The sequence below is a fragment of the Tympanuchus pallidicinctus genome, unplaced genomic scaffold (genome assembly GCF_026119805.1).
Source record: "Tympanuchus pallidicinctus isolate F22 unplaced genomic scaffold, pur_lepc_1.0 scaffold2, whole genome shotgun sequence".
Classification (NCBI taxonomy): domain Eukaryota; kingdom Metazoa; phylum Chordata; class Aves; order Galliformes; family Phasianidae; genus Tympanuchus; species Tympanuchus pallidicinctus.
The window spans coordinates 45,120,733-45,148,475 of record NW_026294721.1 but is presented as its reverse complement, the minus strand read 5'-3'; the positions used below and the strand labels follow the sequence as shown (position 1 = coordinate 45,148,475).

General features: G+C 40.7%; 1 long non-coding RNA gene across 2 annotated transcripts in view; it reads left to right on the top strand.

Moving 5' to 3' along the window:
• The first annotated feature begins 258 nt into the window (after positions 1-258).
• LOC128080129 (uncharacterized) overlaps positions 259-27,743 on the top strand; it is a 29,427-nt gene continuing 1,942 nt past the window's right edge. Inside the window, exons 1-3 of one of the 2 annotated variants that reach the window (XR_008206497.1) lie at positions 259-720; positions 1,174-1,249; positions 3,495-3,686. This is a non-coding gene — a long non-coding RNA (uncharacterized LOC128080129). Of the gene's footprint in view, positions 1,250-3,494; positions 3,687-27,743 lie in introns of both variants that reach the window. The other variant, XR_008206496.1, reaches the window with a different exon arrangement.

Here is a 27,743-nt window from a genome sequence, read left to right as displayed (position 1 = left end):
GGAAAACCTGCAGATTAGGTCAGTGGGCTGGGTCCTGGGAGGCGTGAAATCAGCTCTCATTTCCCACTGAGGTGGTATAACACCCTGGGATAAGCAGCTGATCTTTTCTCTGCTTTGTTTATCAGATTCTTTCAAATGTTCCTATTTCTTCTGTCTCTTTTGACATCAATTCTTCAAAGCTGGCATAATTTCTTAACATGCCTTTTAAAGAAGGGCTTCCTTCTAGCAAATGCCTGTCCTGCAGTACAGAAAAATAATATTTGTGAACGTATACAACCAGAGTTATTTAATCTTCCTTTTACCAGTAGTGCAGCCTGCTGGCTGCCTGTGATGCTGAGAAGCCAGCAACGTTTCTCTAAGGCAAGCTCTGTCTCCTCATCAAGCTTCTGTCTCAGAGATTCATGTGCAACATTTCAGTTTACTCAGCCTTTAATCGGATGCCTGGCCTACTATGAGTAGCGTGCAGCTTATGATCTCTTCCCAATAAACAAGTTTTAAACAAGCTGCCACATCAGATGTTTTTTTTTTTTTTTTTGCAGAAAATAAATGTGAGACAGTAAGGAGAGCTCATCATTCCAAACAGTGCTCCTTTTGCTAGGCCACTCTCTTCTTCCTTGCAAGAATTAATTTACAGCTGTGGAAGAGTGTGACTGTCCCACTGAAAAGAAATGCTACGGTTTGCTTGAGCATGGAAAAATCTGTCATTCTATGGGGATTGAAGTATGCTTAATAAGGCAAAGTTCTTAATGAATTATCCTGAAATCACTGCTGTCTGTGACACTTTCTTCTGCTGGTTACATGTGGTGTCAGAGTGAATGCAAATATCTTGCTCATCTGGACCACTGTCCTTTGGGCATCTAATGTTTTGGAACTCATTAGTCATTCTGACAGACAAAGAGGGTTTTTAGAGAATGCCAGGAGTTATTGCCAGGTCTGTGGACCCTGATTCCCAAAAACACATTGTGCAGAACTTTTGTTTGGGATCGCAGTAACTTTGAGCTTCATCTTGATGTTGAAATGATTTTATTTGCTTTCTTCTCCCTCCTTTTCTTTCTTTTTCAAAATTTAAAAAGTGGTAGAAATGGGAAGTGATAGTGAAGAAAACGGTATTTTTTTGTGTGACTCCTGTCATCTTGGCTAAACTATTGTCATCTTTGGAACACTTCCTAACAGCTTCAGCAACAGATGATGAAGCTCAGATGGGGGAAGTGAGTGGATTGTCCTTACTGTGTGGGGGATCACTGCAATGGTAGGTAGGACGGAGAATGCTATGCCTACTGTTCCCTTTTCAGGCTGTGGTCTCTATGTCTGACAAATTCCTTTTAATGCTGCTAAATGTACTTCCCCTCATTTTCCCTGTCAATCCTGATGGAAAGTGTGTTTAAGTTTCCCAGTGCCACTCTCTGCAAGAGGTGGCATGCCAGAATAATGTCCTTGGGTACCAACTTGGTGCATAGCATTATAAATACAGGAGACCGGGACATCAGTTCACAGATGTTTTAATGTGAGCACTTCCCTGGAATAAATTCCTCTCTACTCCATAAATTACCACCTGACTGGCTGAACAGGAGCTTGAACATGTACCCAAGCCTCAGTAGCCTCCTCCTACTGTTACAGTACGCACTGACTTGGCCTGGCAGATACAGAAACTCTGGAAACAAATGGAGGTGAGTATCACAAATTCTGCTATTACCTGTTGTTGGCATCAGTGTGCAGCTGAGGTCTGCAGTTACTGTAGGAGAAACATAAGAAACGTTGACACGACTTTGTACTGCTAAACAGCCCCGGCATTTCACGGTTTGCTGATAACGTTGATTTTTCAAATAACATTTCTTATGGCTCTGTTCCCCATTATTTCTGTGAGAAGCATTTAAATGATTTTAGACCAGAGGTGCCATCACAAATATCAGGCAAGTAATGTAATTTTTCTCAAATAGCTGCAGCTTTGATGACACGTACCCTTTCCACTGGGGGGCTTAGCACTGATAAGCACAGCTGGCAGTAACAGTGCACATTTGCTTTCCTTCCTACCCCCTCTGGATTGTAAAATGTTCCAGGATGATTTGATAGTAGCTGAACTCATCCCTCTCCTCTGTCTCCTTCTGTGATGATAAAGAAGTCAAAATAATGTGAGATTGGTTTTCAATGGTCTTCCTTTTTAATATTAGGAGGAAGATATTGAGGTTTGGGTATGTGTTCTAACTCAGGGTCAATCGGTTGTAAGATGGGCTGAAAGTGATGGAAGAAACTGTGTATTTTCCTCTTCGAGGGGGAAATTGGTCAGGGGCAGAAAATGTGACCTTGGGCAAATTACCTAAGTGGACTGTGGTGGAGAATTTAAAAAGGGGGGAGAAATGCTGAACTCATCTAGTCATTTTCCCTCTTTCCCACTAGATGGCCAGTTGTGTTACAACCATAAACGCTTTTCTATCTTGCTATCTGGGAATCTCTAAGTGACATGCGTGAGTCTCAATCTGCCACAGTCCTGATGAAGAATGCTAGAAACAGATCTCATGATTCAGACAGGAAACTTTCAAGCGATACTCTGCTGGGTCATAAATATTTTTTTCCATCACTTGAATTTCATAATTTTTTATTCCCTCTAGAGATAATATTCAACAGTAAAAGCAAGGGACAAGTGCTTCTGTTAGAAGGCCAGGAACTAAAATGAGCAACATGGCTTGAAACTATGTTCAAGACGGAAGAGTGTTGCCATGTTTTTTTGTTCAGTTTCCATACTACTTTTCTTTTTTTCTTTTGAATGACTTGGCACTGCTTTATCCTTCATGTGAAATTTATTATTGTCTTATTCACATTAATTTTGAATGCTTGATCAGAAATCTGATCTCTCTCTAATTTATATGTTCACTTTCCAATAAAGCAATTAAACCCCAGCTGCTGTGCAGGAAAGAGTGTCTACGAGTCAGATCCTCTTCCCAAGGATTGCTCTTTTATAGATCTCTCTTTTGTCCACTTTGCCTGCAAAGAGTTTAATTACACTGAAGAAGATGATAAACGCCTGATAGTTTGCTTGGGAGTGGAAAAATCTGAGTATCCATAAAATGGTTCTCGGAAAGGCTTCTATGGAAAGCAATAGCTCTCAGCTTGCTATTCTTATCTGTACAGAACCAAAGAGTTGGTTGTCTCATATTGCATTATTCAAACCCTCTTGGAGAACTCCTTTTTTTGCTTTAGAACTACGTTTTCTTAGTTTTTAGTCTAGGAATGTAGTGATTTACTGAAAAGCAATGGATTCTGTTATCTTTCTCTTTAGCTTTGCACTGCCTCGTACTCCCAAAAAATCAGATCGCTTTCCTGTCAGTCAATTGTCTTTTCCAGGTATTCTAGAAATGTTTGGTCTGCATTTGCTCTTGTCCTTACTCTTGGAAGTAAAGTACAAAGACTACAGGAACTGCAAATAAATGAGAGTTAGATGTAAACTTCAAGCTGGAGAGAAAGAGGTCTTAATGCTGAGGACAATTATTTCCTTGCAGATAAACACAGAGCTCCTCCAAAGACACTGGAGCCAAGCATAGGAAAAACTGATGTGAGCAAGCAAGGACTGCTGAATGGTGACAGTGAGCTTGTATGCTGCTATATACAGACCTCTTCACAATGCCCTCTGATTTTTGCAATCAGATGAAGAACAAGATGAAAGGTCTGGTTAAACCTCATTTGTTTAAAAGGTAAAAATCAAACTGTTCAAAAAGAAAAACCTACAATTTCTCCCAGAATTCTGTACTGAATATATATTTTTTTCCAGCCAAACAATTCTTGCCCTACTGAATAGAGTTAGGAACTCCTCCTTAGCAGTGAACGTCATCTTTGAGTCTAGTTTTCTCTAATTTGAAAACATGAGACTGTAGGCATTTGAATGCCTTTACTGCACAGATGAAACTGCGTTGTATTATATTACTGCTCAAATCTGGATCCTAATCCTCCTGTTTTAATAGATGGAATTCATGATCCTATTTCTGTCACTCTAGAAAAATCCTAGGTAATTTTCAGGGGGCAAAAAAGAACAATACCGTCCTGAAAATTAACTTATCTGCAAACACCTTACATTAGGATTTGCTATAAGGAACAAAGAGTGCACAGGAATTTAACAGACAACATTCTCCCATCAGATAGTGAGTAATTTTTTAATAAAGTTTAAATGATGCTGTTAAGTATTTTGAATGAATTTCCCTGTGGTCTGTTAAACACTGAATAGCATTTCCACAAGTGTGTTTTTTCATTTGTTTGTTTAAAATCTAAATTAATACCCTATCCCTGAACAGGATGGAATACACATTAGATAGAAGAGGTGAGTTCACATACTCACTGCGTCAGTGGGTTTGCAGAAGTATTCTGTCTGTGACAGCGTACAACACTCTTGAGTGAAGGATAGCCTGTATCTTGTCACTCAGGCTTTGCACAGAGAAAACAGTTGATGAGAGAGATAAATATCGAAAAACTGAGACAATCTGACAGAAGTAAGGAATTGCAGGGAATAGGCTCTGAATCAGTATGCTTTAAAAACACCACTGCACACTTCTTTTTCTCAATTTTCAAATAGGGTGTCAATTAGAAACCTCTAAAGGAATTATGACATTCCTTCTAACCCCTTAGCACAGCACCCAGTGTTTTCTTACCCATCCCTTCCCCTTGATTCCTCCAGTCAGCCCTCTGCTACTCACACACGTCTGTCTCTGCATTTTCCATCAAACCTGGAAATGCCTCCTGCCTGCCAGAAAGACAAGATGGCTCAGCTGCCCTGCAGTCAATCCGACAGCTTGGCTTGCACAGCAGAGCCTGGCCAGCCGAGTCACATTTTGACCTCCTTCATCTGCTCCTCTGAAAAGTTTTGGAGCCACACAAACTCTTGATAGTGTTCTGCTCCTGTGTGCCAGAGCCCCCTGAACAACTCAGGCAGATCCGGGCTGGGCTGTGGGGCTGTGGTCATATTTTGTTTTGGAAGTGGTTACTGCAATTTTCTCTCATTACATCTTTTCCCCTCCCACCTGAATCACATTTGGCTGAGGCTCCTAGCTAAGCCTGGTCCTAACCCTGGCACCTTAGGCTCTTTCTGTGGGGAGAGCCAGATGCTACATGAAATGCAGTTCCTTTATGGTGGAGTGATGGCTTTGGAGAACAAAGGAATGGCAACAGATGTCATCTACCTGGAGTTATGCAAGGCCTTTAATTTAATCCACACCACATCCTTATCTCTAAATGGAAGAGATATGGATTTGAAGGCTGGGCTATTTGGTGGATAAGGAAGTGGTTAGGTGGCAGTAGCTAGAAGGTTATTGTCAACAGCTCTATGTCCAGGTGGAGGCTGGTTTTGAGCAGTGTCCCACAGTCTTAGGATCAGTAGTCTCTAACCCCTTTATCAACAGCACTGATGATGGGATTGAATGCACTCTCAGCAAGTTTGCAGACAACAGCAACCTGAATGGTGCAATTGTTATGATAGGAGAAAGGGGTGCCAACCAGAGGAACCTGGACAAGCTTGAGGAGTGGGCTCATATGAACTGAATGAGGGTCAACAAAGCCAAGCGCTTTCATGTTTGATTTTGGTGAGAGTGTGTTCTACGTGTTCTTTAATCAGCATTATTTCCTTAAAACACAAGCCAATATGTTTTGTATATTGTTTCTACTTCGTTATGGAGAAGAAGCCTTGCTGGCTCCTAATGGTTTTTGCCCACACTCCTGTAAGGAGGAGAGTGAAGTCAGCATGTGTGAGTGATTTATGTTTTGTGCCTAGTGCAAAGTAGGTTAGTTTTGTCTGATGTTGTATAATGTCTTTAATCATACAAAGAGGCCTGAAGTCCCTCTGTTTTGTGCTGTAGTAGCTTTTCATTTTATTGCCACTTCTCTTTTGTGCTTTGGCGTAAGAGGGGAAGATCTGTGAGAAAGAAGTTCATCCTCTAAGCTTGCTCTTCAGGTCTTTAGTTTTCATGAGGACTTTTCCCTCACTGTTATTTTTCAGTGCTCAAGTGGTTTCTCTGCAGTTCATAAATCCTAAATTAACTCCAATAGGTTTGTGAATCTCGATGTGAAAACATATATGAAATCCCTACTGCAGTGGTCCCTGAAGAAACCAACACTCACTCATGGCTTTTTATGTATGTAAAAGCTGTTGAGAGCATTCTTATTTATCTGTTGTGTCCATACCCCTTGTCTGGTTGCTCAACTGGCACTTTAATTAATCCATTAAACAGAGGTTAGATGGTGAAGTATGTGTGCAGATCGAACATTCCTTTTGAGGCAGTGTTTTGTTTTAAATGCTATCCACTACTGCACTGCATGCTAGGATCTCTGGTCAGGATGTTGGAGATGACCTCAGCACTACTCCAGTAGGGAAGAAGAGCTCAGCCATGTAAAACGACTTCAATTAATAGTTAATTACATGAGGTAGTGCTCCTGTGAGAGCAAGTTATCCCAAGTCATTTACAGCTACCCATGCTTAGTTGCACTACAACAGAAAAAGGAAGAGCACTGAGAGTGCTGCCTTGGGATCTGCTGTCCAAAGTGAACAGAGCAGGTGGGGATTTTGGAGTCCAGTGAGGTCTTAAGCTAAGGAATGAGAAACAGTTTGCATATACTTGTCAAAGAGTAGGAATGTTTCTTTTCATTCCCACCCTTGTAACTCTAAGTGAGAAACATTTTGGAGTGAGCTGAGGTTTTTGTGATGGGGCAGATTATTATTCGGAAAAACAGAGCTGGGGAAAAAAGACAGTAGCACATTTTTGTGCTGAGGTTGGTAGAATGGAAATAATTATGACTCTGTAAGTGTCAGTCACTCTGTCTCTCTCTGTTTTGACACATTCAATTCTAGTGACTGGTGGTGAAGAAGATGAGAGCATTAGGGAGATTTGAAGTAAAAATTTTAATGGGGGGAAGCAAGGGGAGAAAAAAAGCTGCCAAAGATGATTTCTGGCAGGCAGTCCAGTTCCTGGTGCAGACAGATTGGCTGATGTTGATTGTTGACAGCTTCTCCAGCTTGCTAATTACAACTGTAAAATATTCAGGTGAATGACAGTTACTTGAAATGTTAATTCTGGGTTTTTTATTTATTTATTTATTTTATTTTTGCAGCTGCAACTGTTAGTTGGCTATTGCTGTAATTGATGGACACTGGCAGTTGCTCAGACAGATGGAAATTAATACTCGTGTTACCGTTAGAACTCGCTTTCACAGTCACGTTTTTATTAGCCTCCCACACTGAATTAATGTGTGCACGATGGTGCGTGTAGAATCGTAGAGTCATTGAGGTTAGAAAAGACCAGTAAGATCATCAAGTCCAGCCATCAAGAAGGAGCAGCACAGATCCTACTTGCAGACCAGCAGGTGCTTGCTGTGTATTGGTGGGCCATGGTAAAAAGTAGTGAGGCAGTATCAAATGAGAGGCATCAGCCTGCCATGGACTGAATCATGCTGAACCATGGGCTGAATCATTGCAAAGCTGAGCAAGCAGTTCAGGCTGGTTTTGGAAGAGTGGGTTTGGGATATTGTGCTGAATGATGCCCCACATGGAGTGGGCTCAGGTTGGAATCATGTAACTTTTCTACTAGTGCTGTTAAAGCTGATGCATGTGCAAAATCTAAAAATGTAAAGCAGTGGTGTGGGTTTTACTATTGGAGACAGAACTTCACTCTGTTGTACATGAAAGGAGAAAGATGATGAAACAAGACTGAATTGTCATGCCTGGCTGCATTGGAGATATTTACTGGAAAACAAACGCTTTCCAACACCAAAGTTAACAAAAAACAGTCCTGTATATCACTCGAAGCTTGGAGATATGAACTCTGAGTGAAGTTTCAGTGCAATGGTGATACATAAGGTGCGTTTGTGTACAGGCTGTTTCTGTGCAATTTTCTTTCCTAAACCAATGCTTTATCTGTATTTCACCAGGCCTTATGTTGCATGGTAGTTTACTCAGGAAACCACATGATTCTAATTCCTGCCCTCAGCTGCTATTTAGCAATGTGTCTTTTGAGTAACTTGAAGAAACATGATACTGAACTTTTTTGAGGCCCCAGAATTTCAGTATTTTCAAAAGTTCTGCTTTTCCTTTTTCAGGTAAGAAGGCTTGCTCACTGTAAAAACCTAAAAAGTGTTACCTGGATGGTTGTTTGCAACTGCAGATCCTACCAAATCTTAGAAGAGAGAAATGCTTGCATTCAAGGAGAATGGAGCTATCCATCCAGTAGAGAGCTGATGCCTTACTTGTTAGCTTAATGAATGCAAGAACAGGCCCTGCACTTTTCCTCAACTTGAGAAAAAAAGTTAGATATTTTTCTTCTCCCACAATGATGTGGGAGTCTTTTAAAACATACATTAGAGTTGATGGAAACTTGTGGCTTAACTTCATCAGAAATGCAGCTATTATCTTACTTGTTGAGTTTTAGTCATGTGAGTTGAAAGCAACTACGATGATGACTGAAAGGAAAATGCCCAGAGGTGGTATAAGCAATTAATAATGTGAATCATAGAACCATAGAACTATTTGAGTTGGAGGGGACTTTCAAAGGTCATTTAGTCCAGCTCCCCTGCAATGAATATAGACACCGCCTAGATCAGGGTGCTGAGAACCTGGTCCAGCCTGGCCTCAAATCTGAAGGTAGCATTGAGGTGAGGTTTTGGTAAATTGTGACACTGTAGGTACAAGAAACTATTTGAGAGATTACTTGTTTGACTTGAAAGGAGGCTTTCTCTTTGCGACTGTGGGACAAGGGGGTTGGATCAGGAAAAAATTCTGGTTAGCCTCAATAAGAATTTGCTTCAGCTTCCCAGGGTTAGGTCACTGAACACTCAGGACTTCGCATCTTGGAAAGAGCTAAAGCAATCTAGTGTATGCAAAGAGCTCCATTGAGGCAGCTCTGCCAACAGTGTCTGCCAAACAAGTTGAAGGGTTCGATACTTTCTGAGTAGCAAAGTCAGTTCTTAAATTCTGCTTTGTTTTAAGTTTCCAGAACATAGCACTTCAAGTTGATGAGGAAAATCCTTCTTTCCTTCGTGTTCAGAGATTGTGACCAAGTAGAACTCTCTTCCCAGGAGGTGTTTTGAGCCATGGGTAGAGGTAGGCTGACAAAATGAACAGCAGCTCAGTCCTAGGTGTGAATGCATCTTCTGGCTGTTTTGTTGCTTCTGTGGAGGAAGTCCATGCACACAAGGTCCTCTCTCCCATTCTGTCCTATACCTAAGCCTCTTGCTAACAACTCACCAGGTGTGACTGAGTGGTGGTTCTGATCTCAGAGCTGCAGTGTCAGCAGTTGCTAAGGATCTCTCCACTAGCCTGCTCAGCAAAGCTTTGCTGTCAGTATAGTTCTGCTCTTGCACGCAGTGCAGGAGATGTTCATGTGCTAAAGGTAGGACTGTGTTGCCCACTGCTATGCCAATTACTGGATATTAATGGCAGGATAGCATGCATATGCCTAAACTGGGAAGCAGAAGGTTAATAGACGAACAGCACCAGAAGATCCCATTTATCAGTTTCTATTTATCTCTCCTTGGGAGGTGGCAGGTTTACAGTAAATACCTTCTGTCCTCCTAATTTCCTAATGATGGGGATAATGATGGAGAATGGTGAAGTCATTAACTGGGACAGCCTCTGTGCATCACTCTGTCAACCACATCTCTCCAAGACCTGCAATGAAAAGTGATGGGCCCCAGCTGTTCACCAGATTCTCCTCCCCTCCCCCTCTCCCCATTCCCAACGCCAGTTGCAGGCTTAGCAGTTGGAAAGGGAAAAAAAATTAAAAAAAAAAAAACACAAACCAAAAGACAAAGGGCTGGTCCCTCTCTTCTGCACTGGAATGATCCTGCTGTAGAGCTCAGTGCAGTGCCGTCCTTGGACAGAGTGGTGTTATTTCAGTAAGGACCACAGCACTGCATAACAGTGGTTTTATTAAAAAGAGCAGAATGCAGAAGCAGGTTGTACTGTTTGGAGTGAGACATTGGATTTCCATTGTGCTGCCTTCTGCTGAAGGATCTATTAAATATCTGTAAAAATTCTTAGCACTTTTTGTATGAGAAGCATTTTGCTGGGATACTGATGGGTTGCAGTGTCTACAAAAACCACTGGACGGGCAAACAGCTTAAAGTTATAGGTATATTGGGAATAGAACTACAGAGGGAATACAGTACCCAGACTTTCTAGATCACAAGAGTGCAATAGGAGGTGGTGAAGTTACCATCCCTGGCGGTGTTCAAGAATCGCAGGGATGTGTCACTGAGGGATGTGGTCAGTGGGCATGGTAGGGATGACTTGGTGATCTTAGAGGTCTTTTCCAACCTTTATGATTCTATATTGCTACAGTCACTTGTTGTGGCCTTGAGTGTTCTATGACAGAACTCTGCAATTGCTTAGCTGCTGTTTCCTCTGCAGAGGCTGAGAATCCAACCTTCTGTCGTGAAATCTTTTTTAAAGAGAGGCCTGTCTGCAGTGAGGTTTTCTTATTGCATCTGCCATTTGTCAGGCTCATAAAAGAACTCTTGAGCTGTGGGAGCTTTGTATTAGAAGGGTTCATTAACTTTCAAATGTTTCAATTGAGAAATTTCAGAGCTCTCAGCAATCGACCAAGGTGGCTGGCTCAGCCAAGAGTGTCCCCTGACAGTCAGGTACAGATGTGATTGCTAGTCAGAGAGCTGTAAGAAACATAATAGTGTCCCAGAAAGTGTCATACTTGAGCTGGAGAGGCTTAAACCAAATAGGCCAGAGAGACCGTATATAATTTTTGTTATTCTTTAAGGGACAGGAAGACAGAGGAGCCCTTAGCCAGTAGTATGCCAGGAATTCAGTCTATGAGGTTGTAGTGCAGTTGGGTCCCATTCTGGTGTGACTCATCATGTTCATAAGCTGCTCTGGAAAACATGACAGGGAAAACACGGTTGTGGTGAGAGGAGGGACTCCACTGGCTAATCCTAAGCAGATGATAAACTGTTCCTAAGTGCCAGGTGCCAGGAAAGGTTGAGATGGTACAGACAGCCTTTTTGTTTGAGTTAGGTTTCTGTTACAGTCGTATCTGAGCAGAGGGATAGACTGAAAATGAAGGGCAGTGAAACAGTTCTTTTGTCTGGGAGATGTGATATTATCCAGTTAAGGCATTAGAAGAAGACTGAGTAAACTTTGCCTGAATATTTTTTTCTATTTTATCTTCACATGCTAGATGCTACTCCAGGTAGTATTTCATACAAGTGAGATGAAGCTTGGGATTTCAGTCCTGCCACGTTACCTTGGTTCCCATAAGATCTCCTGAAGCCCTTAGCTGAAACTGTTAATGCCACTATTTTCCTGTGGTCTGACTATTCAGTGTCCAGCAATGTAACTGCAGCAGTCCTGGGCAAGGTTCAGTAGCATCAGCTGTTTCCGTGGCCAGCCTCTCAGCTTTGACACCTCAAGCATGACATAAATCAGGCTAAACAGAACATGCAATATTAAACATCTGTTGACTTCTAAATAAGGAAAATCATATTAGTCACTCTGTAAGCAATCTGCATGATAATTTCAGGAAAGCATGAGGTGACTGTTCTCTCAGAGGAAGAAATAGCTGATGGATATTTTCTATATATGTGAACTAGCTGTAGGAAAGACTGAAGAGCTGGCTGTGGACAGAAGTCTTCCTTCTGTGAGGTGCCTTTGTTGGAGAAAAGAAAGACAAGTCAAATTGTCTACTGCTGTGGAAATTCATTTCAGATGTGTACAGGGCAGTATCTACAGCACCAAATCTTGGGCAGAATGGAATCTGTTGCAGATACTGTTTGTCAACTGAAAGAAATCTCACTGGAGCATTGTAATCTCTCTAAAATAATTTTTTCAATTATGTTTAACATACAGCAGTGGATGACTTAAAAAACCATACTAGCTGACAGCCCAAAGGCAACCAAATGTTATAGTCAAGTCCATTTTTAAAGGTGCAGAGTGTCTATACTAACCCTTCATCTATAGATGGTTGAAAGAAAACAAAATACAGAAATTGTGCACCTTTTAGAGATCTCAGCACTTAGACCTGCAGATGTGGCTGCAGTGTAGAAACAAAGAAACATGCAGCGTCAGGATGAGGAAAATAAAGGTTTGGACCAAGTTTATGTAGAAACACATCCAATTGAATGTGTGTTCAAGTTCAGTTCTAACAGCATTTTTTACCTTGCAGAACAACACTGGTGATTAGCACCAGCCTCTTGAGAATCCACTTCTGTCAACTGAAGAGCAGTGTTTGGAGTAGGATGACTACAGATACTTTACCTTAGGTTTGTTAACATCACATCAGAGTTCCAAACATACACCATATAAACATATACCAATACTTCCATTAACAATGTAATGCAATCATTATGTTGTTAATGGAAGTATTAGAAACAAGTGTGTTCAGTGCATTTGTTTCCAGGTATGCTGGCTGGAAGGATTATTCCTCTGGCATGTTTAAGATGCTACTTTAAGATCACGGCTACTTTAAAAAAGGCAGCTAGGTATTCTGTAATATAGTACTAATTGTCTTTTCTCGAAAGGAATGTAAAATGATCCATCTGTCATGACACTAGGATATACAAATGGAATTCTGAGAGCAATAAAGAATACTAAGCATCTACTCCTTCTCTTTACAGAAAAGCACTTTTGTGATTTCTTCTAATGCAAAAAAAAAAAAAAAACACCTTGCCTGCTCATCTTGGAAAACTCACAGTATGAACTCTTCTCCCACTGCCCTTTATACTAGCTCCAAATATCTTTAATGTTAGTTATACAGTAATGTGGTAATTATTTCAGCATTCACCAAGCATTTTGTTTGGTCTTTCTACAATCACATTGATACTATCATTACTCTCGACTTATCCTTTCTCTTCCTTTCCTTGCTACCGCTTGCAGTGGAAATCAGTGCAATTCTATCCTGTTAATATTTTCTTCCCCTTCCCCTTTTTTTTTTTCTCAGAAAAACCACATTGAAGACATGAGTTGTGGCCGCAGCCCTCTGTAGACTCTACATAGAGTTTTCCAGGGGTTAAGTGCAGTGAAAAGTCATCAACCCCATGATGCAGTTATGACTGCCTATTCGGGGTTTCCTCTTATTCACATAATGGAATGCATCTTCACATATTCAATCAGCCATAGTTATTGTGCCTGGCTACACAGACTGAAGCTAAGATGCACACTGAACATTTCTGTCACTTTCGGTGTTCTGGCCACTATGCTTATTCAAAGAGCTGGAAGGAAAACTCTCATTAGAGAAAAATTCATTTAGCCTTATGAAGGCCTGCTCTGTCTCCTATTAGCTTTAGAGAGCTCTCCCTTCTGGTTAGGGTTGGCTTGATCAAGGCCTGAGGCAGAATGAAGAGACAGCTTCAGTGTCCGAGTAAACATTAGGGCTGTAAATGAACAGGATTTTGTTCATAAGGCCATTGCTCAGAAACTGGAGAATAAGCCTGCCATAGCAGTGAGCTGCTGGTAGTATATACTGTGACCCATGAGACTGTTGCAAACTTCAAGGTGAAAATGAGAATCTTTATGGCTGTCAAGCAAAGGAGACATCCTTACGTTGAGAATCCAGGTGCTGGTAGGTTTCTATTACATAAGCTAGGAAAAAGAACAAAGCAAAATGTGGGTAAGATAAGCTTGTTTTGGGAATGGTGGTGGTGGCTGTGTGTAGAAGGGGTGAGCTGTGCATGCTTCTGGGCAGCATAAGTGTGTAAAGGAGATGAACTGAAGGCACTGTGTACATTGGAGTAGTTCCAGTGCATGTTGCTAAGCTGGGATGAAAGAGTATGGCAGTAGACATCTACTGGGAGTTGAAAAGTATCACTCGTGGTACACAGATGCTGAAGGTCACTGCAAGTGAAGTGGTGTCCAGAAGTGGGAGCAGCACCTTTGTGGTACTGTAGCAGGATCATTTTTTTTTTTCTTGAAGGAAGAATGCAAGCTGTAAAGCACCTAGAACTTAAGAAGTTCCCAGGAGGAAGGATGCAATGAATGCAAACTGGTCTTCAGTTGACAGAAGTGGATTCTCAAGAGGCTGCTGCTAAAGCATGAGTGTAGTTCTGCAAGGTAAAAATGCTGTTAGAACTGAACTTGGACACACATTTGAATGATTGTGAAAACGGAATCCAGGTCCAAACTGAGATGGAATGAATGAAACACAGAGAATCACTGAAATGTACTTTGAATTCCTTCCAAATAACCCTGTAGCACTTCTGGTTGACAAGGCTTTGTCAGACCTGCCTTGGTAGGTCTGTCCCATCAGGAATCAGGGCAGAGATGAAGGGACAGATGGAGGAAAGGAGACAGAGTATACGATCTTGCTCAAGGGACACGTTAAATTTAAGTTTGGTTGGTTTTTTTTGTTTTTTTTTTTTTTTTGTTAATAGCTTCACAGTGTATTACTGTCTGACCTTGCAGTAAGGATTTTTAAGTACCTTCCCATTCTCCCTTTGCTTTGCTTTCTGCTTTTTATCTTCTTAGAGTAATAAAGATGCTCAACTCCAGAGAGCTCCTATAGGAATTGAATGCTTAAACACACAGCCTTGCTCTGGAAGAGGAGGTGGAGGAAGGAGTGTGAATAGGAAGGGGGAGGAGATCTGTCAAAAACAGTTTTAGGACTGATCAAAGCATGAAGGAAGGAAGGGACAGTCTCCTCCTGAATATGATCATGTCATTTCAGAAGACTCTTTACTGCAGCAGAGCTATGCATCAGTGCTGGGAGCAGTGTACATTAAGAATTAGCATTTGCTTGGAGCTTCTAATGTGCTGCAGGAAATAGAATTGATCTCTACTCCTGATACAAGGCTAAGGAGAAAAAAGGCAGCCTCTGGTTAGGAGAGGGTGCCTTCCCCACTTGGCAGCACAAGTTTGGGAGCAGGAATAACACTAAAACTCAGATGGCTGAGTATATACTTTGTATGCAGCTATAAATGCAGCAGTAAAAGAAATAGCTCACTTCTGTTTATTGTGTTGCATCTGCTTTGGCTTACACTTGTGTCTACTACCAGTGGTTCTGCATGAGATTCCACCAATCTGGGGAGTTGGGCACTGCAGCAGAGGATGAACATAAGAGTTAAAGGAAGCAAATGACAGAATAACCAACCAAAGGGGAAACACATTTCTAATTTTGCTAAGGTAAAAGCTGAATCCTCATTACACTAGGGGCAATTCAGTGTTCTCTGTGAGTACACAATGGTGGGAATGATGCAGAGCAAGTGATTGCCATACTAAAACTTTGTCACAATCTTTACTTGCTGTAATGGATCCCATCACTTTCTAAAAATTAGGGCTTTTCTGCCACATATCTATTTCAATTCTTTTTATATATCAAGGGGACAGATGTTTTGATGGCCGAGGGCCCTTATACAAGCTGTCTGCATTGATATATACAGATGACTTTGCACTGGAGAAGGAAGGTATGGTAACAGCAGGGGCAGCGAAGAAAAATTCTGGTGGCTTTGATTCACATACTTCATCCATAGTAAGACTGCTTCTGAAGTGGTGGAATCCGAATGCACAGCTGATAACAGCCCATGGCTTTATGGCACTAGCTGCAAAGTGCTAAGATCAAGATGATAGGTGGCGAAAGGGTTTTCTTGTGGTCAGCAAAAGTAGTTATGAGTCATAGTCAAGAGTCAAGGAGCCGTGTTCTTTCTTTTTGCTGCAGTGGCCTTTGCTGTTTAGCCTTTGTGAAACAGTGTCCCCCACCCCCATGGTGCTGTCACAGCAGTAACATAGCACTGAGGTGATTTTGTATCGTGCAGCCAAAAGAAAGGAAAATAGTATCTTAAGTGACAGGCTCTAAATACAGTGAAAAGAAGACATTCATCATGCGTGTGCAGTCATATTTTTTGTCATCTCCTTAGACTGTGAAAAGGCGGTCACAGTAAAGCTTACTTAAAATACGTTCAACCTTTTCCTGTTGACGTTTGGTATTTTTTTTTTCAGCCAAAAATCTCTAAGTTGCAAAGATACATAGGGCTTAATGACATTAGTAAGACCCATTGGATAATGCCAAAAGTTATTTTTTGATGTTTGGGTGTGTTTATTTCTGTAAACAGCTGTATGCAATGAAAACAAAGATGATTATTAAATTACAGAAAGCTTAAATGGAAAACTGAAACAAGACTATAAGGAAATACTAATGTGATAAGTAACTAATTACGTACAAAATAATTAGTTATGAAGGTATCATCTTTGCTGAGATTTACTTTCCTTTGGGTCTATTTAAAATTACTACTTTCATTTACATCACTGTCTTAAGTGTATTGTGTATGGAAAGAGATTAAATTTTAGTGGAAGGTAAAAGACAATTTTTTTACTACAGGAGGTTTTTAAAATGGGAAAAATACATCTGATGTTCTAGTATTCCCAGACGCCCAAAAGGCAAGGTATGGGATGGGAATTAAGATCCCGTTTCATATCAAGATGTGGAGTTACTATCCTGTAGGTGATCATTCAACTCTGTTCTATCTAAAATTTACATCAGAGAGAAAAGGACGGTGTTTAAAACTGAGTTAGATCTGTATATAATCAGAGAACTTGAATCCAAATCAGAGAGCTTGGGAGCAGCCAAGAGATAAACAGCAGCTTCTGTTCATCTCATCTTCACATCGATAGGAAGGCATTGGCCTGAACTGTCCTTAGGTTGCACCTGGGCCCATTGGTCAGGTAAAGCAATCAAATCAGAGCAGAGTCTGACACTGGTTTTAAGTTTCCAACTTACTGCTTTTATCTGCATGGTTCCACACAGCTCATTTTGCAAACATTCCATGATGCATCATCATAAATTGAACTACTGCTGAAGTCAAAGGGTAGTAGCTCATGTGTAAATGAATGCTCCTCAAATTCTCGTTACCTATTGGGCCTTTGAGATCAGCTCTAACAAGCATAGTGCAAACAACAGCGGTTTAGTTTGTTGCATGCCATTGGGAAATTAAATGTCTGCCAAGTTAATGTCACTTAAAATTTGCAGTGACATTTACTGCATTTGACAAAATGTAGGAAAAAGAGGTTCCAATTAACCAGAACTTCAAACACAGCAGATAGCGCCGTTTATTTTGGAGGCATGATATTCAGAAAGGTCAGTCTTTCAGCAAGCTAACCTCCACCATTTACAGTGCTTGCTACAGCTAATGAGCACTTTGCTCAGTTACATAATGGGTGCTTTATGCAAAGAAAATCCTGATGTGGTTCTGTAGTTGATGTACGCAGTAAAATCAGTTTTACCCTACAGATATGAACAGAGGAAGTGATGTATAAGAAATCTACTGTAATGTACTAGAAAGACAAATGCCAGTTCTGCCCTGGGAGTTGACCATTCAGAAGGTGCATGTGTTCTAACAGGAAAACAATAGATGGAGGGAGATTAGGCTAGTTAAGTGCCCTGGGAGGAGCAGTGATCTTTACTTGGAAGAAACATCTGAGGTTCAGGGAATCTGGACATAGTCTTGCTGGGTCTTGTTGAGAGTAACAGTGAAGTTTCTTGGCAGTTAATTTCATGTCAGGTGAAACAGTCACATCAGGACTTCTGCCCTCAGACTTCTGATCTCAGTGCCAAGAGCCAGGAGGAGCTTCATATCCCCACCTCAAATTGACAACCAACAAAAGGAAAAAAACTTACAATCTTTGTGTTTCTGCTTAGGCTTGCGAAGCCAAAGCCTTATGTAATAGGGTGGTAGTTATGAACTGTAACATGGCAATAGTGCCTTAAAGGCAAGTGGAAATCTAATACTACTTTCTACACTGTATAATATATGTTGACAAAAAACTGGAAGGAAGATGGAGTCTACGGGTAGATTTATTTTTTCAGTCTTAAATATTAATATTAATCTGTTCCAAATAACATTTCTTCTGTCCAAATTAATGTCAGCTGTGTGTCTTTTAAGTTTCTGGAACTGGTCTGTAATGTCGTTAAGCTATCTGAAAATAATCAAGCAGAGGTTTTGCAAATGGTGATGGTTTTGTACTAAAGTTATGTTCAGAGAACTCCAACTATATCAAACTGTTGAATGACACACAGTTTCTGCTCAACACCTTTTCTGTTGCATCCCTTTACAGTTCTTTTATTCTGTCTCAACAAACAAAGCCATGTTTATATATTGTTCTGCAATAGTTTTTTTTAACCAGTTCTTTTTGTTTTGATCAAAACACAGCAGGGCAATGATGGCTGTCAAACCCCAACTCTTTGAGAGGTTAACTTTTAACACAGTCCATGTATTTAAATGCCTTTCTGCTCAGCAGAGAACTTGGGAATGCCAGTTTGAAGGCGAGAGAAAAATAATTTCATATGCTTCTTGGGTGTTTAAAAACTTTACATTTCTAAGACTTAAAAATGAACACTTTCTGAACTACCAAAAATTCTTTGTACTGCATTTTGCTTTTATGAACTTCAGTAGCTAAAACGTTAGCTCACTACATCTACAGTTTCAGAGAGGTGTCCAGCACTGTCAGTCAAGTACTTCAGTTGCGATTTACTGTGCTGCAAGCTAGACACATTCTGATCAACAGCATTTTACCTTACCTGCTTTGCCATGGGTTCCATTTGAGTCAATGGAAAGATGGGAATGTAGGAAAAAGTGAGATAAAGAGCATTGGAAGAAAGCTTTGACTTTCTGAAGCCATTGGTAGTTTGGTCACAGGCCAGAGCCAGAAAAGATTTTTTACTTTGAGTTAATGGGAGAAACTAAGAAGTGCTTAGAATCATAGAATCTTAGAATAGAATCATAGACTGGCCTGGGTTGAAAAGGACCACCAGGATCACCTAGTTTCAGCTCCCCTGCTATATGCAGGGTCACCAACCACCAGACTAGGTTGCTCTGAGCCACATCCAGCCTGGCCTTGAATGCCTCCAGGGATGGGGCATCCACAACATCCTTGGGCAACCTGCTTCAGTGCGTCACCACCTTCTGAGTGGAAAAACTTCCTCATAATATCTGAACTAAACCTCCGCTCTCTTAGTTTTAAACCATTCCCCCTTGTCCTACCACTATCCACCCATGTAAAGAGTCATGTAAATGGTGGAGGCTGATTTTGTCAGGCTTTTTGTAAGAACAAATTTATTGGACTCAGTGAGAAAAATACATTCTTGAATTAAATACATCTCTCCTCATGCTGAAGTCATAGCAACAAAATGACCTAATTCTCCAATTTTACTTTTTTTTTCTCCTCTTGTAGTTGTTGCTTTAATTTCCTACAATATGTTATTCTTGTTGTTTGGAATCATGGGGAGGAGGGAGAGAGGGGAAACCAACCTGTGTAGAAATTAGCTTTGAGTTATTCCATCTGTGGACTCTTAATTTTGTCATGAAAACAGAGAAGCCTGGCAGGAAGCTAGCTTTTGACTGGCTTCATGTATCCTCTTGTCTGGAACTGGTTAAGAAAGTGTGGCATTTAGAATGAAAGCAAAAGCTTCATTTCTGGAACTCTGAGTGTTTGCCCAATTCTTTGACCATCTGTTTTTGTTGACAGCCACCTCTTTGTGTTGTGCCAAAGTTATTTTGGCTTTTATAATCTGTGTGTGTGTATGTGAGTACATGGTGGTGTGGTTGTGTGTGTCTGAATGTAGATCATTAGGGCTTTACTTACTGGGTATGACTGCAGGAGATCAAATGCTTAAAAGCAGTTATCTTGTGAGGACTGAATTACCATGAGAAGCACAATGACTAACTTTGGTTTCTCATTCTAGTGGGACACTCCAATCCCATCTATACTGTTATCCCCTCCAAAAGCTGTCAGCTTCTGCAGGCATTCCTTGTAACTTAAGTTGAATTACAGCAGTGCTCAGTATGCAAGTACCTGCCTCAGAAGTTACTGTCATGATTAATAGTAGTGATGGAGAGGACAACATCAGCCTGGACGTGCAGAGCACATTACTCTCTTAATTTCCAGAAGCTGGAGCTAGGGCCTATTAGGCGGTAGTATTCTGGAGGTGCATGGTCACATTAACCTCTCTTGGCTTCACTTATCTTCCATCCCCGAAGTCAGAAGATAATTATTCACCTCCGAATCCTCCATACGCTAATACGTCTACTACCAGTATATATCAGTGATCCAGCAGAGAAGATGAGATTCAGAACCCCTTATGGAATCACAAAAGCATTATGAAATATGGCCTCAAAATCTAGTGCATGACGTTTGTGCTTCTTGATCATGCGTGTGTTTCTATATCAGCATTTGTGCTATACTGTTATAAAGCTACTGCTTCTCCTTCTGTTGTTATTCTGAAAGGGAGTTGAGGTAGAAGAGAATTTTGTGCTGCTGCTTTCTAGACTTTGTTTTTCTAGCATTTCCATCAGAACTCCTGCGTGGCATGAGAGTAGGCCAGAATAACGTGTATAGCCCGTGACAGCAGCAAAATGAGGCTAACAAATATCCTACCGAGGATGCGGTTTGACAGCTTCATCCATCCAGCTGAATTTGCATTGTGAGTATGAAATAGCTGCGTGTCATGGGCCACTGCCATTGCACACAGTCATTTATTTAATAACTCAGTGCACAGACATTAAAGGAGAGCCGTGCAACACTTCATTTTGTTGAAGACAAATAAGAAAGCTAGAGATGCCAGCATTTAGAAAAGTCGGGGTTGCACTGTTTCATCACCATACTTTTAATGTTCAGTCAGGCGGTTCTTCAGGTGTGAAATGGATCAAATTTTTATTAATAAAGGTGAAAGCATGGACTGTGGTATGTCACAGGCTGTTTCCCCATGTTGTTTTCCTTCAGGCTGAATATGAAGATAGGCTTTGAAAAAGATCAGCTTATTCCCTTGCAGCACGAAGTGCCGTAGTTATGCAATCTGCACTAGATGTTTTTTGGCACCATGTGAACCAGGTAGGTACACCTGCTCAAAATCTTGACAATATTGTTATTTTTCTCTGGAGCACTGCTCCTTCACATGGACTCTTGGCATTTGGTCAAGCTTTTTCAGAAGTACCAAGTATTGTGAATCCATCCTTAGAAGGACTAATTTAAAATGATGCGGAGTGCCTAGACATCAAGCTTCCTAAATTTTTCTATTGTCTAAATAGAAAAATGGAGAAATTAGAACACCCGAAATTGATAGCTGCTTCTAAAAATCTATTTGCAAACATGAAAGAGAATATTTTCCTCATTTTCAACTTATTTTCAGGATTTCGTGTTTTCCAGCATGCTGCTCTTCCAGAATGCTGACAAATAGTATTCAATTGTTATTCTAGATAAGCTTCTATGATTCCAATTTAGGGATTTCCATGTGAAAATTAAGCATCCTGCCTCAGTGTTCTCTGTTTATTTGTACAAATCCTCCCAGTATTGGTGTGCTTCTATACCAACAGGTATAGAAACAAACAAAATTGAAATTATAAGAGAGCCTCCACTGAGCTTTGGGGGGGAACATGTAATGCTGGGCAAAGGTAACCAGAAGTTCTGTTTTTTGCTTTGAGAAATAAGAGTCTATATATATATATATAGACTCTTATATATATATATATATGAACAATACAGTCTGTATGGCAGTCTCTTAAATCCTGTGCAGGTACTTAGTTTTTTTCCTGCAGTGAGTCAAGGACTCAAACTATTCTCATCAGTGGGAGCCTAATTTTAAAAGCACTGAATAGATTTTAAGCGGAAAAGTAAGTCATCAGACAAACTGTAAAGGAACACCAACAGTTGTCACTCCCCCTTAGCATCAACAGTGCTAAAGGGTTTTGAGTGCTTTCCTCACAGCCAGACCAGTTTTAAAACTTCAGTTCTTATTTTCAGAATTTGACTGTATGGCTGAAACATCTCTTGGGTTGCTTTGCTAAATAGCACATAGGAATACATTTTTTTTTTCAATTGAAGCACTGGAACAATTTCTGTTCTCAGAGGCCTGTAGAAAAAGTAATTTCAAAAACAGAAAAATAAGTGCAGAGATACGGCACAGAAAAGAAGACCTGAAAGAAGGATGTTCTGCTGTGTTAATTGTTGCTGAAGTAGAGAAAAATGCGCAAAAAAAAAAAAAAAAAAAAAAAAAAAAAAAAAAAAAAAAAAAAAAAAAAAAAAAAAAAAAATTGGCCTCTAATGACTGGTTGATACTTGAAATATTTAAGAAATAAGAAAAGCATGTTCTGCAGCTCCTGAAATGTCTATTGTACTCAAGTAACTATGCTATCTGTTGGTGTAAGTGGATGCCACCTCATGGATTTCAGTGGCATATCATCTCTTTAAACAAGCAGAGAGGAAGGCATTTGACACAGACAGAAGGACTGTACTTGGTTGTATTTAGCTCTGTGTGCAGTTGACATGGAAGGCTTTGACTTTAGGCCAGTGCATGTTTGGTCAGCCAGGTGACAGAATAGCTCAAAAAAATCTAAAAGCATGAGGATGTTTAAACTATTCAAGAAGCAATTGACTGCAATTTATTTAAAGCAAAGCAAAGACCCTGATTCATTCTGCACTGTTTGCTTGCCTTTCTTCTGAGATGATCTCTAAATCAAAGTAGTGCAAAGGGAAAAGGTAAGAGCCAGTTAGGTGGAAGAGTAATTAGTGTTCTCAAGTATTTGTCCAGTGGAACCCTTTAATGCTTCTTGTGGAGATCTTTAATTTTAGATTACTGTCACTTCTGAAATTCTCAACACTCACTGCTGTAAGGTGTAAATGAACCCAAAACCATCATTCCAAACCTGTTTGGAATGGGGAAGCTGCAAGGGGCTGCTTTTCCTGCCACACTTGATCCAGGTGCTGCAGTTGTATTTCTCCATCACTGCTCTCTCTGCTAGCTGACCAGCTGTGGCCATAGCAGGCAGTGAAGCCTGGCTTCCTTGCACCTGCATATCTGACTCCAGTGGCTTTGCCTGATGCAGCATTGTAAGTCTCAGATGTTAAGATTTTCCTTCAGCACCACTGGAATGTATGCAGCTTCCTATATATGAACAAAGATGGAAAGGTGTATTCTGTACAGAATGTGTGTCTAACCTTTAGGCTTGTCTGGATCACACTGAGTGAAGAGGAATTGTCCTGGGCTGCTATAAAATAGAAGTAATGCCTCCTATTTCTTTGTGTGGAAACTGCAATAGGTACAGCGAGCACAGTAACATTATTTGACAGAGCAACTTAGCTACAAAACACTAATTTTCAATGTAATCACCATAATTAGCTCTGCATATTCACCACCAGTGAATAAGAGCCTGTGTGCTGAACCTGTAAACATCTACACATCAGTGGATCCACTTCTCAAACACACAACCCACTGTCTTCTGTGCTCACAGCCACTGTTTGGTCTTCATCAATGTTCAGCAAGCATTGATAATGTCAGTGAGTGCCATTTTCTTCTCATGGAGGAATTCAGTGACACACCTTTGCTTCATATGCACTTCTACATTAGACACCAGTTTGTCAGACTGCCCCTCTACTGCTGTCTGTCACATGGCAACAAAACGAAACGGAATGTTGCTGGAAAGATTCAGCCTCTATTGCCGTACCACCACCATCCACCTCTGGTATGGTGAGCCAACATCATAAATAAGAAGAATTACTTTCAGAGCAGCCCTCAGAAAATACGCAATAAAATATGTAATACAGTTAATGTATATATGTAACAAAACTTATTTTAATTTTTAATGTTTTATTTTTTTTTTAATTAAAACATATGAAAAAGAGATCAATAAGTCAGAAAACCAGTCCTTGTTTCTGGGAAACTAACTCAGTCCTGTTTGATGGCAGTGGCTGCAATTCTCACTGAGTTCTCAAAGCGTTTGTCAGGGAGTTTTGATGACATTTTGCTCATCCTGTGCTCCATTCTTGCAAACAGCTGGTCTTGAATGTGTGCGCTGCTCAAAGCACTGACATGCATAAGGCATGACTGTGGAGCGAGGGGTACATCTCTCTGGTAGGAGAGGGCTTATACAAATCTGGTGAAAAGATGCAATGTATTTTGTTTATATATTTATTTATTTTATTGTGTCTAAAGGGGTTTCAGTGGCCTGTGGCTTTTCTTGATAGTTGCTTACAGTTTATTGGCAGAATATGTTGCTCAGTGTAAGCACTCCAGAGGTACGAGCTTTATTAGTAGTCTAATAAATTAATACAATTTACCATCCTGAGAAAAAATGCATACAGGGATTTCTGCTTCATTTTGAGCAGTTTTTTCTCTTGACTATAAAAGCACTTTGCTGTTCAGTGCTATGGAGTGGTCACAGGTCCAGAAATGTGAGGGGTATTTTTGCTGAGGTGATACTGCGCAAGCAGAGCTGCATCAGCATTGTTGTGCTGGGGACTGTCTGGAAATCATCAGAAATGATGAGACTGGCTTGTCATGGAGCTAACTGTCTGTGTTAGGAAGTGCTTGTTGTGAAACCCTGAGAAGTAAGCTGAGCTGCTTCTTCTGGGAGCCTGCGCTACAGAACTGGTGATTTGTTGTTTTTGTTATGAACTAAAACAGTGGGGATAGGTCTTCAGTAGTCTTGGTTTGTTTGTTTTTCTCCTGGGATTTATCAGCCCCACAGAATCATTGTCCTGAGGGGAAGTGTCAGACATTCTGTTCATTTGGGATTTGTCTGTAGAAAAGACTGTTTTGAACCTGCTAGGTGACTGCGGTATGGTCACAGAGGTGTCTTATTTCTTATTTATCTGAAACAACTTCAGAACTGCATAACCAAGCCTCCACTTCTTCAAAAGGGAATGGAATTACATCAGCGTGTGAAGAGCTTCCTAGGTTTGATGAGAGTTTAACACGAACATCTATCTGTACCTTACCCTGTATTTGTGAAGATGTGTTTTTCGCTTGTCTCAACTTGGATCTCGTGCCTGAATTTTTGGGTAAATTTTCGACTGGGTTGAAGAGGCAAGTTGTGACAGGTACCCTACAGCTCAGTTCATGAATTTGCAGGGCGCTTAGCTAAACAATGCAGCGCACTCACACGTGTGAGTAGCTCGTTAATTTGGATGGGCCTCTAATGACCTCTTGATGCCTCCAGCTGAGCAAAACGCACAGGAGAAGCTGGCTGGGATGGCATGAGGCTTCCTAAATTAGATGAGAATGATGGTAACGACCTCAAAAGACAAAGTCTATGTTTTTGCTTGAAATTTAATGAAATTAATGGAGAATCCTCCACTTACTGTATCATGCTACTACTTGTAATTGGTAACAGAAAGCAAATGAGCAAATGGAGCTAGGGGAAGGTACACAAATTGTACTAGTAAGCTTTGGACCTGTGCTCGAGGCATCTGGTGGTGTACAATCTCATCTTTCAGGTAACGTGGTTTGGTTTTGTTGTACTTCTGTTCAACAAAAAACTATACCTCTTTATATAGCGTGACGCTGGTGTAATGTGCTGTTGATATGAATGCAATTTCCTCAGTTCTTAAGCAGCTAAAATAGTTTGGCTGTACAGCACTTGCAATGGCTTTGTTAAAAAAATAAAAACAACAGAAAGCACACACACACAAATCCAAACAAAACAGCTCTTGCAAAACAAAGAGGAATAATTAAGAAGGTGGTTAAATAGAAATGATCTTGAATGATAAATCACTTGATTAGTTTTTGCTCTTTTTTTAAAAATCATTTATTGTAGATGAGAATAGGTAGAACTGATACACGATGCTCACACTCCACATCATTTAGATCCATCTGTAAATGTAGAGCTGTTGCCACACTTCCATTCTATATGCTGCATATTTTGCAAACAGCTACACCTACACACAGACAGCACGAGGCATTAGGGCTTTGATTTCCAGGATGCTGTATGTACGTGGAGCCTGCAAGCTGTGAAATGGCAGTCATTCCAAACCTGACTCAACTGATTTGGCTGAGTGTTAGCAACAGAAAACATTATCTAGGTGGGGGGGAGAAGAGGTGGCTGCTCTTTATTTCTGAATGGAGTGCTTAATGGCAAAGATTTTATGAAGTTGTAAGGCAAGTGATAGTAAAAACTGCAGTACAGGGCTCTTGCCATTTGTGGGTGAGTGCATGTGGATGAGGGCTACTTGGAAAATTAATCTCTCTCCATCTATGCTGTAACTGAGTTTTTATCTAGGTTCATTATTGTATATATTTTTCTTTTCTCCCTTGTGATGTGTTGTAAGAATAAGTGTGTGTTCTCCATCCTCCCTCCCTCTCTTCATCCCTCCTTACCCCCCCCCCACCCCCCCCTCCAAGCTGTAGGGCCAGAAGGTGGGGTGGTACCTCAGGATAATGGTAGCAGAAGGCGAAGGAGGCAGACAGCTGGCAAGTTCTGCCCCAATATGCTTCTCTGAAAGAGGCAAGGAAAATGCAGAAGATGTGATGCCTGAATGGCTCACTTTGCAGCAAAAGGGAAGATTAAAAGTAAAATTAGTTAACATCTTGCTCATTTCAAACCGCCACACGCCAGCTTTTTGCTCCATGCCATCCCCCACCCCTTGCCTTTATTTTTGAAGAGAAGAGAAAGAGAATCCTGGGGTTGTGTAGAAATCCATGTACTGAGCAGACTTGTAAGACTGAGCACTCCAGGTAGTCTTCCTATTAGCTCTATCAGTCATCTTTATGAGACTGTCTGTTTACTGCTGTTACCTAGTCAACTGCATTCCTCCGTGAGAAGCTTTTATTTGCTGTACCAAGACAATGTTAAACAAGTGGATGAAGGTCTGGGGTAGAAAGGGAGGCTGAAGCAATTAGAATTGCTCAGTCAGGAAGGGGAGCAAGTCAGGGGATGGTATAGGCACATCTAAGGTCACCTAAGACCTTATGCTCTTGTCTAAAGAAGATCCTGTTGTTGTCTACTGTTTCCCAGTGGGAAGCGTAGGTAGAGAAGGTAGGTGGTGATGCACGTAAATTTTATTCATGTTGAAAACAGGGAACAAAAATGTTTTCTCATAGGGCAGCTTATAATATGATCCAAAAAGTAGAGCTATTATCTTCGCTGCTTCTTGTGTTCTTGTGTCAGTTTCACCAAAGCATCCTTCATTTTCAGGAAACTCTAAGCGTGTGGTGGGCTGGTAATGCTGGAAAGAATGCTCTGAGTAGAGAATTTCATTGCGTGTGTAGTTTTAAAGATGAGGTCCAAGTCATATGACTGTCCAATTTTTTTATTTTTTTTTCTGTGAGCAACTCTTTTGAAGAGGTTTTGTTCTATCCAAGTGGATCTCAACAGTATATTGTACAGTGTCTGATTTTATGTTCAAGCAGACTTTATGTTCTCAATAAAGAAGCTGCTACAGAGTCTGAAAACTCTTATATCAAAGCAATGGAAAGGAGTAAGGGCATTGATCTTAATTCTTGTCCTCACCATTGGAAATGCTGGCTAATGAGCCCACAATGTGGGATTGATGTGGGATGGGGTATTTTCTCACAGTTCATGTAGCTGAAGGTATTTCTGTTGGGTTAGTGTTTGCTAACTTGGACAGAAGACAGGCATATATCAGTGCAGAATACTTTAGAAAGTCTGTTTAGAGACCAGTGCCCTGCGCCACATGTAGAAGTGTTTTCAATAGACAGTTCTGCTTTTTTTTTTTGCAGATATTTCCCTAAAGTGCTTACCCTTGTAAGGAGAATTGAGTAACAGGTTGATAGCGGTCATTGATGCCAGCCTTGTCTCTGCTGAAGCCCAGGGCTGATGCAGTCAGCAGTCCCAATGATGATGATTTGAGGGGGGGGAAAAAAAAAGGTAACGAACTTGTAAGCTGAATTTTTGCAGGAGAGCTCTAACCCTGGAACAAACACTGACTAGCAACACTACCTGATTAACTGCTTTCCTCTCTCTAGTTTTCTTACACAAGTCAGCATGGTGCAATTGATTGCAGCAGGGGTAAGAGCACAGGTGTCTCCAGCCCTTGTTAAAGTGGAAGAAAT